Genomic DNA, 12,033 nt, shown 5'->3' with positions numbered 1-12,033 from the left:
CCCCCTAAGTCCTGTAACAGAGTTACAAGGAGGAGTGACTACAATCGAGCCAAACATAACGGGATACCCATTCAAGACCAGGATACGGCAGCTTTTGAGCAGATGCGACGTGGTTTTTGTCAGATATTTCACATCCAAAACAAAGCAGAGACATGTCAGAAAATTCCTTCAACACCCGGATATACAAGCGGACCGGACAATCCCAACAAGATCTGTTTGTATGGCTAGAGTTGCTTCACAACTTGCTAACCAGTGTCCTTCACAGTGCTGTATAAAAACCATGTGAACATAGTCTTAAACTCCCAATTTGAAGCCTTGAAATCCTTGATCTGTCACCCGCAACCAGGCACATCAGTGTCCACTCACATGTGCCAATGCTTTACTTTTCTTGAGATTATCATTTAGAAAATTGACATCATGATCTTTTGAAGAAGACCTGCAACTACTGTTTTTTTTTTTTTAATAGACTTCCATTGAAATTGAGTTCTTTTTGCAAACAGCTGGAAGCTAACTGCTACTGCTGCCCTACTTCCTTCAATACTGCATCCTTTATTATATAACGTCTATGATCGGAACATCCGATGCCTACACATGGACGTGCAGAATGGAGGGGTGGGGTAAGGACGAGGAGTAGAATGGGACTGAGCCAAAACCCTACACTTCTTTCACTCAATCAATTCTTCTATCCTATCCTTCCTCCATATCCTCCGCCCCCAGACCTCTCTTATCAGTCAGCGAGTCAAAACCGGAGGCCCGAGTGAGCACCTGCTGTCGACGAGTACTGGGTCCAGATCTCGCTGATTGGCAGCGTACAAAGGTAAAAGGTTCACACTGCGGAGCAAGATGCATGCCGAGACATTTTAAAGAGGATTCTCTGCAGGAGCATGAGAGAGAGTAGAAGGCCAAGCTCAGACTGTGTAGGATATGTATGAGTAATTCATGACGGGCTAAAAAGAGTGTCAAACCAGCCGAGGAGAAGAGTTGAGCCTATGGTTCAGAATCACACAAGGCCAGCTAATATTTCCCTTTGCCTCTGAAATAAATACATGCAGATTTTTCTTCTTTTTTTTTTGGCGTTAGGGTGCTGCAAGGCCAGTGGAACATGGAGCAGCAGGGACATCAGAGCCCTGTCCTGTTTTATGCAAATAATAGTGAGGTGCTGCCAGCACTCCTGGCAAACACAGCAGTGAACGCCAATCAAACAATCTGAGCCTGGCTGAAATGAGCACAGTGTGGGGTTACAAGCCGGGGCAGAGCCAGCGAGGCAATGACAAAACCAGCGGGGGGTGTCGTGTCTGCAAGGGGGCCCCGGAGAAGAGTGGCTTTGATTTATATATAATGTCCATTTTGAGGGGGTTTCTAACAGGGGAAGTGAATTAATTATCTCAGATTTCCAGACAGATACACATTTCCAGTGTGTCAGGTTGTCTAATGATTGTTATGGTGCAAGACATATTCAAATGTTTGTCTGTATGTGGTCAGCATACAGCGATCTTTCATATCAAAGCAGGTTGCAGTAGTGGGATATTTTCATGTCAAGGTATCTCAATGATGGCAGCCTATAATAAGCCTCAATGCCAAGCGTTTACCTGGATAGGACTGTTTGATACGACTAAAAAGTTCATTTTATTCTCTATTCTTCTTCTTCCTGGAGCTCTGTTGCCACAAAGGCAAAAAAAAACCCTAAAACCCCCAAAAAAACTGTGCCAAATAAAAAACTATTGCAATTTTGAGTGATTGATGGAAATTCAATAGGTCTGGGCTCTGCAAAAAACAGTATCTGGTTCCAAATCCACATCAGGCTTAAAAGAATACAGAAAAGAAGGACATGTGGAGGAGGTAAACTGAGGAAAGATGAGGGGATTCAAAAACTCGGTGAAGTTTTTTGGTACAAACAGAAAAGAGCGGATGATAAGTGAGTCATCGTGAGAGCTCTCAGATTGCTTTCAAACACTTTTGCTCAGGTCTCGCAGGGAAACGCGAGGAGGTTACGCCGGGGTGAGACAGTCGGATTTGGGTGACTGAGGCGCGGCTCCTGGGACAGGATATGATGTCTAAATTAGGGGACGTGTCCGCCGATATCCCAGTGAAGCGACAGAAGGCATGAAAGACGAGGAATCCAACTTCTCCCCTGTCCTAGTTTCCTCTCTCTCTGTTAACTTCCGGACATGGTGTGAAACACCGGGTGCAGGTCAAAGCGTTATTTACGGTGCAATTTATAATTTCAGTATCAGTGTTATTTATGAACTGTCTGAGAAGAGACAGCTGAATAATGGACCTTTGTGGACCGTCTTTGGTAGCTGTCATCCTTCCTGTTAATCAAGTACTTTAATCCTCATTATTCTGTACAGGCTATAAACAGCACTGTTCCGACAAAGGTCCATTAAAGCTGGCATGTTCATTCTTCAATAAATTTTGGGTCACGTCCACGAGCAGATTGGTTTTATCTCCAAAAGTCCCGACGTGAGAGAGGAAGACTGATCTTTAAAGCGGGAATAGTCACGTGTGTCTTGTGGCTAATTGTGTGGTCCCACAATCACCATATTGCGAGTGTGGGACGTTCATTCTCAGCCACTGAGCGATTGGTCTCGTCTAACTGCTGAAAGGAAAGTACGGAGGTGGTCCATGATTTGTGTGACGCTTCCGTCCCTGCAGTGTTTTCTATGTCATGCTGTCACTGTGCCACGTTTCAAGGCCAAACTGTGTTGACCCGGTGTCACAGTTAGAGCGATCTGTGATTACACTCACGACAAAGTAATAGCCTTGCGCCGCAGCCGTGAATACTGTATTCATCATTGATGGTTGATGGGAGTACTTTTTTCCTCCTCACTGACTCACTTCACCCTCTTTCAGTGTAAAATTAGCAGGTACACTCAGGAAGAGAACCAGCTAATAAAGGCTGATTGACATCATTGACAGACTTTTTTAGTTCTCGGTCTGGTTTAGTGTGTTGGTTTGTTGGTGTATTTGCTAGTTCATGTCACATTTCAATGTTCTTTCAGTATGTGTTTTGTCTATTTTTGTTCATTTGAAATCTGCATTTGTTTTTTTTTCACACACCTGTAACAGTTCTAGCACTACTGCATGTTCTCCCCGTGTGTGCATGGGTTTTCTCCGGGGTTCTCCGGCTTCCTCCCGCCGTCCAAAAACATACAAATTTGGGGAATTAGGCAAACTGACCGTAGGTGTGAGTGTGAGAGCGGCTACAATTGTTTTGTATCTGCTCCTGGTCTCTTTCTTCTGTCTCTACCTCATCTCCCTCTTGTCCTTTCTCTGTCCCCCACCAATCCTCTGTCCCCCATTTTTCCTTTCACCCCCAACGACACAGAGAGGTTCCTTCCAGCTCTCTCTGGATCCTCTCGTCAGCCACCAAACGCCGCAACATCTGCACATTGTTGTGACGTCCCACGGTGTGTTGTTTTTTGGCGACAGCAGCCATGTATGCTCGCTGTAACGCTCGCGAATGTCATATTTTTGGAACCTCACCAGATAGGCACGTACCAAAAAAACCACCAAGTATTATCCCTAATGGAAAAGCAAAAACAACAAGCAGAGTCGAGTCGAGTCGAGCTGAGTAATGAGTCAAACATTCATGGCTATTAACTCGATAACAGCCAGAGCATTAACAACACATCATCGCTTTGCCCTGGAAATGACTGTTATCTGCATCACTGTCAAACACAAAGAAGATGAAGAAGAAATGAGTGCGTTCACTCTGGTCTTTTGATTCCCAACGATGCTCATTATGCAGTCATGTGACACGGGGAGGGAATGCCAATCAAACACATTCCCTTTGGTGAAATTCCCATCCAATCCCGGACAGAAACTTAGTCAGGAGTCAGTATCTCTCCCCTCTCCTCCAGCCTCCTCCTCCTCTTTCTCCCTGTTTAACAGCGACAGACAGCATCACCTCAGGAAAAACTGCAACTTTAATGTTAAAAGGTTCAGCGAGTGCAAGCAGGGGGAGACCAACCGAGCCAGGAATGAAGAAAAAGTGCGGCTATCATTAGCTCTATATGGCTAAAGCAGTGCCGGAGGGAAACCAAAACCGGCTAATCATCATTTAACACTTTGCACAAAAGCGAAAGAAGTGAAATTCAAACTTGCCCACTCTCGTGTGGTTTCTCTCTCTCACTCACTCACACACACACACACACACACACACACAGCCTCGTCTTTGACTAAGTGGATCATTTCAACAGAGCGCCTATAGCAGTAATTGGCTGCTGTTATTAAAACAGTTTGTCAAGTCATCAGACAAATATATGTTATTAAAGCCCTTTATTTACCTTTTTATCTCCACCACTACATCTCGACTCATCTTTCGCCAACATTTTACTCATTACATGAGACATGAGGCACTCCCAGTTCAATAAAGTGTGGCTTATTAAAGTCAATCCGCTTCAATGAATCTTAAGTGGGACGTGTCTTTATTTACCATGACATTAATATGGAACGCACACAACACAATAGCAAAGTTAAAGCTACAAATTTAATCAAATGTCTGTGTGTGTGTGTGTGTAATTCAGGGAAAGGTGTTGAAGTGAAATGACATCTTTTGTTCTAATTAATTAACATTTTCCCTGTTAGACCCACTTCTTCACTCAGACACCGTCCCGAGGGAATAGTTCAACCTGAGAGGAAATACTCTGCCAAGAGTTGCAGGACAGGATTAAAAATAATCTCACGTGGCCTCGTGCTGCTCTCACAGGAAAGAAATGCTAAATGACTGCCTCTGGTGAGCCGTTTTCTGACGCCTCCAGTCAAACTGCAGTCTGTGCCACGTTTATCCTGCCCGATTTTCAACCGAGACTGAAAGAAAACTAACCAAACCTGGTCTGAGCTAGTCAGGAGATCCATCAGATGTATCTGGGTCTTGTGTGTAAGAATCAGTGACATCTACTGGTGAAACGGCAGGACTCAAGTCGCTCACGTCTCCCTTTACCGAGCACATCGGACTACGGTGGCCTTCACATGTCAGAAAGGATGTTGTTCTTCTTCGTTCATTTTGTAAATGTGTCCATTCGGGCTTGATGCAAAATAGGCAAGGTCCCCGAAACGGCTCCGGGTACAAAGCCGTGCGAGGAACCTACTGTTATCCTTCAGATTATCATCATTATTATTATTATTATTATTATTGTTATTATTATTATCAATATTGTTATCATATCTGTGCCTTTGCGGTCATATTTGAGCGGGAGTCTGTTTCACTAAGGTCAGGTCTGGTTCTTTTTTATTTATTTTATTTTATTTTTATTTCTACTAACATACTTATGGGTAACGTATTAGCAATAAATGACCATAAATCATCTAAAATGTTACACACTTGACCATTAAAACGTCATCTCAAACAACGTGACCGGATATTAGTGTCAACTGTATTCCAGGATTTGAGTTTAACGTCCCATATGGAGTTTGACACGACACCATGTGATGTTTCATTAAAAAAAAAAAAAAAAAACGCGTGCTTTGACATCACTTAACTCAAATCTAAAACACTAATGGGATTAGCACTGACAAAAAAGATTATGTGCCACGTTCGTGATCGACATCACGGTCAAAAATGTTTGCCAAAGAAAAAGAAAGCAGACAAAAAGGCAAAAGTATTGTTGGACAGAAAATAGGCCACGGTTGTCGTGCCGAAGTGCAGAAGGCTGCCTGCTTTAAGAAGCACGGTGATACATGTGTCACAGAGTCTGTGTATTAGTGTCATGTACATGAAGGAGATTAAGAAGACAGTGAAGGAAGGAGATGAAAACGCTCCGTTTCTACTCAGTTACATCCGCCGCAGTGAGGATAATCTAAATGAGATGATTTGAGGCAAGGTGGAGAAAAAAAGTGAGGAGCAGACGGGAGAGAAAACACCGTCTGAGGGAAACGCGATGAGTGGAATCTAAATAATCTTTTGTTGATCTCTCTCACCATCACTCTCCGAACTGCACTCGCGCCTCCAAACACGGCTTCAACATATACTGTAATAAGCAACTGTAAAAAACAAAATAAAAAAAAAAAAGAAGATATACGGTCGGAATTCTCATCAAAAGCAGCTTTTGGTCAAGGACAAGACGTTTAAAAAAAATGTGCTCATGAATATACAGCAGGCTGCAAACACCGACTTTGTCGGGTTACTCTAAAGCCCGGGATAAAAAAACTCAATATACCAATATCAAGTTTTTCTTATTGCCTCGTCGCAGAGTCGGTGTCGAACTAAGAGGAAACTCACCGTGAAGCCACACACGCTCTGTTTGTGAACTCCAGTCGCAACTTTATTATTCTGATCAGTGCTTTGCTGTTGTTGTTGTTTTTTAAGACATCGGCCAGTGTCTGAGGAATCCTTTCTTCAAATTATCTTCACGACCCTGAAACTTCACACATTTCTGACGCATTAAGATTAAAGTCGAAATCATTCACTTCCTGTCGTGGTCATATTTACCACTGAAAATCATCATTTTTATTTGTTCCGATTAGGGGTTACATGACATACGCGATACATGACACCCAAGACGTCTGTAAAAAAGTTAAAAAAAAGTGCAGGATTTTCTCTAATTATTCACAACATAGAGACACAAAGTGCATCAAGTCTACGCATTGAACGTGGATGGAACATTATTTCAAACACAAGATTGATTAATTGATATGATGATAAGATTCGGCCAGCATATTTCTATCTACACATCAACCGCCTCCGCCCCATCCCTCACTCCAGGCAGCACCGCTATTCTGGATAGATTAGATTAGATTACTGCCTGCTTTTTGGTCTCCCACACAAGTCACAAGTCACAAACTTCAACTAGTCCAGAATCATCACTAGAACTGCACTCTACATCACTATCCCTTCTGTTCTGCTGTAGCTCTTTTCGATACTAATCACATTTCACGTTAATTCCAAAATCCTGCTTTTCACTTTTAAGGTCATTCATTACCTCGCTCCTCTTTCTGATCTCTTACAGTATATTACTGTACTTTAAGGGTGTAATCCACTGATCTCACTGTTCCTCATCCAGCATACGGAACATTCCACCTTCAAATCCCGTCTGAAAATGCACTCATTGAAACTTGAGATCAAATGACACTATATGTGGCCCCTGAACTAATATCATAGCTAGTATCAGCATGCCCTGTATCATCTTTTCACTCTAAATTTGACTCCAATTTACAAAACCTGAGGAAGTTCCCCCTGATGGCCATTCAAGAGAATACAGATTTGATCAGACACTTCCGCATTGGCTTCACTCTCCATACACACTTATTATGTCTACAGTCTGTTCTTCTAAGAAGCCGTCGTAGCATCAGTTTGCCAGGTAATAAGTATTCACATTTAGCGACGAGTCCGACCTTAGAGGATTATAAATGTCGTGATCATGAAGAATGAAGCGCAGATGGAGAACAGCTTGCTCCCAGAATTGCAGTAAATACTTATTTTCTTCACCCATCTGGCAAACAAGGTGGAGAAGAACTGTACTGGCGTTTTCTGTCAGAATACACTTCCAAACCAGTGGCATAGAATATCATCATCATATCATTTTTTTTTTTTTACATCATTAGAGTACTAGGGCCAAAAAACAATGTAAGAAAGAAAGAAAAAATTAAACAGCATGAATTCTGAGAATAAAATCATAAATCTGAGATTAAACTCAAAATTCTGAGATTAAACTCAAAATTCTGAAATTAAAGTCAAAATTCTGAGATTAAAGTCAGAATTTAATCTCTGAGAAAAAAATCAGAATTCTGAGATTAAAGTCAGAATTCTGAGAAAAAAACTGAATTCTGAGATTAAATTCAGAATTCTGAGGTTAAAGTCCAAATTTAATCTCTGAGAAAAAAAGTCAGAATTCTTAGATTAAAGTCAGAATTTTGAGGAAAAAATCTGAATGTTGAGATTAAAGTCAGAATTACGAGAAACAAAATCTTAAATCTTAGACTTAAGTCTGGATTCTGATTTTAAAGTCAGAATTCTGAGAATAAAGTTTTTTACATGTGGCCCTTATACTCTTCCATGAGATTCTTACATAAAAAAAGGATTGCAGTCATGATTGTGAGTATAAGGTGAGCGTCTGGGAGACATGGGCTCATAATCACAGCAGATGTGCACACAGGTGGAGGAGGTGAGGCCAAGGCTCAGTGTTATCACTGTGGGTTAATGGCACCCGGAGGCAAAACAGATGAGAAAAATGTAGAGCAGGAAGAGGAAATGACAGCAGCCTCTTCACTGACGCAGGAATATTCCACCGCTGACTCTGGCACTATGCACTTCTTTTTTTGTTTTTTTTTTTGTTTTTTAAGCACCGCGTCTGTTTTAAGATGTGCTGTTATCTCGAGTAGACAGGTGGAAACAAAATGTAATGAAAGAAACACCGGGTTTCGAACGAGGGACATGCACCAATAAGAGCGATAATGGGTTACAATTTTCTGCTCGACGGCCGCGCACAGGAAAGGTAGTTACACGGCGTCTCGAACACGACACAACTCATGCAGCGTCTGCCTCAATCTGATTAGCATTTATTCATGAACCACAAAAGAGCATTATGCCATTTTCAGGAAAACAAGTGTTTTCTTTCTCTATATCTCACTCTGTAGATGTTTATATATATATCTATATATCTATGCACTTTTAATGTCACCCCGACCAAGGAAACAGCCTTTAGAGTCATTTCATAATCATTACATAGAGTTGATAATATTATCATTACATTATTCATATGGATCATCGAGAATAAGATAAAAATCTAACTGGATCTCCGTTTAAAACACTTCACATTTAGTTATTTTTGGCTTTCACGTCAGCGTCGGCACAATAACTGACCTATGACTAAGCCTCACTCTCTTTTGAAATAAAACATACAAAAGCAAAAAGCAAAAGGTAAGACATTATTCTTTTTCCTTCCTCTTTGTTGTTTTACAGCGGTTGGCCTGTGTAATGTCACATTTGCCAGCTCCTTTTTTTTTTTTAATGGTAACTCCTGCTAAGATGATTTATTGTCAGTGACGTGTGAGGTGCTCATTGTTTGAGTTTCTACCGCTGGGTCACAGAGAAAGAAAGAAAACACAGAGAAAAAAACAATGAAATGAAAAACGAAGTTGAAGAAGAAAAACGAAATTGAAGAATTACTGTACATGTTAAAATACAGTATATGTATATATATACTGTATATATATATATATTTATAAATATAATTGACCAAATTACAGGGAACCAGAATCTCTTACATATTTATTCTTCTATTCCGCACATGCAGTAAAATAATATTATAATATCCTATAAACAACGAGGATTCTTTGTTTTACAAAACAAATTAAGAGCAACAGAAAATCTCTTGAGAAAAACAACAATATTCAACAATTAAGGCACAAAACATTTTGCCACAGACATCTGGGAACTGAAAAATATAGTATTTGACATTAGGATTAGATTAGGATTCATCCTACGGGCCGGATTGGATCCTCTGGTGGGCCGGTTCTAGCCCAAGGGCCTTACGTTTGACACCACGGGTGTAATTAGTTGCAAAAAATGTTACTACATATTTTAAGTGTAATGAAAAGAATTTTATTTTGTCGTGAGTGTCTTAATCTTCTATGGTGAACTTTACTTTGAGGGTTTTATTAAGACCCTTATTTTAAGAGCCTCAAGTTTCTTAATGACCTGAAAGAATAGAAAAATCTATGAATCTGTAACGTATTCTCTGTATGCGTTACCTGTTATATACATACATATATATATATATATGTGTATATATAGGTGTCAAACATACAGCCCGTGGGCCAGAACCAGCCCACCGGAGGGTCCATTCCGGCCAGCAGGACAAATTTGTAAAAATGTATTGTCAAATACTTTATATTACAGTTCCAGATACCTATGAATCTAATGGTTGTGTGTCTTTGTAGATTCACTGTGCACTTCTTGCACACGAGTTCTTGTTTATCAGTTATCATGTGGTGACCCCTGAACTATGACGGGTTTGTGTGTCGCTGAGATCGACTCGTCTACGGGGACAATGTTTCGTTACCATGTCATCCGTGTTATCTTCTTAATATAGCTACGCGACAAGTCGCACACATAGTGCACACACACACACACACACACAGAGTGCAGAGCTTAATTATCCCTTGATTACATAGACACTCACACACACGCGTGCACACATGCATGTGGACACACAAACACAAAGAGCCAGACAGTCTAATCAATTACCCCCGATTATCACTGATCTTCACACTCACACACACACAGATATATCCAACCAACCATCCCATGTTTCCATTACAATCTCTGTCATTTCCTCATGTAACCCCTCACTGAGAACATTTCGTCGTGCAGTTTCCGAAAGAAGCATGTGTAAGAAAGAAAGAAAGAAAGAAAGAAAGAAAGAAAGAAAAAAAGAAAAAGAAAGAAAGAAAATAAATCGAGGAAATGGAGTGAAAGTCAGAATAACTCTTTTTCGAACATCTTGTTTTTGGTATTTCTTGTGGCCTAGCCTCTTGCTGTGTGCTCCCTCTCTCCCTCTCTCTCTCCATCTCCATCTCCGCTGAGACTCTGTGGGTTTTAAATGGATGCTTTCTGACAAAGAGGAGGCAGATGTGATGAAAACTAAAGAACACAGCGACAGATAGAGGGTGGGAACCAGAGTGTGGATAGACAAATGGATAGAGATGATGGATAGATGGATGGAAGGATGGAAGTTGAGATAAATGGGTGGATTCGTCTCTTCCAAGCTCATTACCCCCTTTCACCTTGAAAGCTTGTCTGCGTTTTTTTCTCTCAGGGGGAAAAAACAAACCCCCAGACAAACTATCAAACTTACTAAACATGAGTGCGGATATTACATCTGTACGCATGAGCACACACACATTAAGGCTATTTATTCTCATATATATTGTACACACACACACACACACACACACTTACACAGTATAATGAGAGGTGTTGGCCTCCTGCAGAGGTTACGAACTTCAGGAGGTTTTCCCAAATACCTCTCCACGTCCCCCTTCAAGTTTTACACCCATTAAACATCCAGCTGCCGCTCACACACTCACTCATACAAACACAAACATTCACTCGACTTCCGCCCTCCTTTCACCTCAATGACGAGCCTCAGATTGAAATTCGAAAGCACAGGAATCCCAGTCACGGTGCAGCCTGCACCCTCTCGCTGTCTGACACATGGCCGTAGAGGGAATAAGCTGCAGCCAGGAGTTTTACTGAGCGCACATTAACGGCACAGTTGTAAAGCGCGGCCATAAAGAACGCACAAGAACACACAAAACAAATGCAACAGAATGGACCCGACACGACTCGATATTGATTTTTTGTTGGATGTACATTCAGCGGAGACATTAGCCACCCGCTGTTTGTACAGACAGACGCAGAGCGAGGGAACTACACTCACTGTTAGACCCGGGTCAGGACCAGTCAAGACCGGGGATTTGAGGAGCTTCACAGTGATTCACCCTATCTGTGCAGATGTTGCTTCGTGAAGCATCTGATATTATAAGTTAGGGTTAGTTTTGAATACTATTGTATAGTAGTTTTACTTTTTTGTAGATATCTGATGCAGTGATTTTGAACAGACGGGTACTGAGTCCTGTATTGGATCATTTCTGACAGTGGTGTTATTCCTTTCTCCACTTCCTGTTCATTTTAGGATTGATTTTAAAATGTTAATGTTGGTTTTAAAGCTCTTAATGGTTTGGCACCATCCTACCTCTCGGAAATTCTTCTTCTTCACGCTCCATGCCGAGCTCTGAGGTCTAATAACATGCTGATTTCAGATTTTAGTGCCAAATTCCCGACTAAAAAGCCAAGGCGATCAGGCCTGTTTCTGTAGCTGCTCCTAAACTTTGGAACAAATCACCCATGGAAATGAAATCTGCCCTCACTAGGACATTATTTAAATCGCTTTTAAAGACCCACTTCTTCTCCTTGGCCTTCACTTCAGGATAAAAAAAAATAGTCAACCCGGACACTTTGATGTGATTTTTTTCCCATTGTTTTACTTCTACTTTATTGATTTTATGTTTTACACCTTTTATGTTGCT

The 12,033-nt window shown here is 41.2% G+C and overlaps 1 protein-coding gene across 3 annotated transcripts in view; it reads right to left on the bottom strand.

The window, feature by feature from the left end:
• The window catches only part of pvrl2l (PVR cell adhesion molecule related 2 like), a 308,638-nt gene that overhangs the window by 118,921 nt on the left and 177,684 nt on the right, over positions 1-12,033 (bottom strand). The gene's annotated exons all lie outside the window — the stretch shown is intronic.

The sequence above is a fragment of the Solea solea genome, chromosome 20, assembly GCF_958295425.1.
Source record: "Solea solea chromosome 20, fSolSol10.1, whole genome shotgun sequence".
NCBI classification, from domain to species: Eukaryota; Metazoa; Chordata; class Actinopteri; order Pleuronectiformes; family Soleidae; genus Solea; species Solea solea.
Note: the sequence above shows the minus strand (reverse complement) of the source record. Positions and strands in the feature narration are given on the sequence as shown.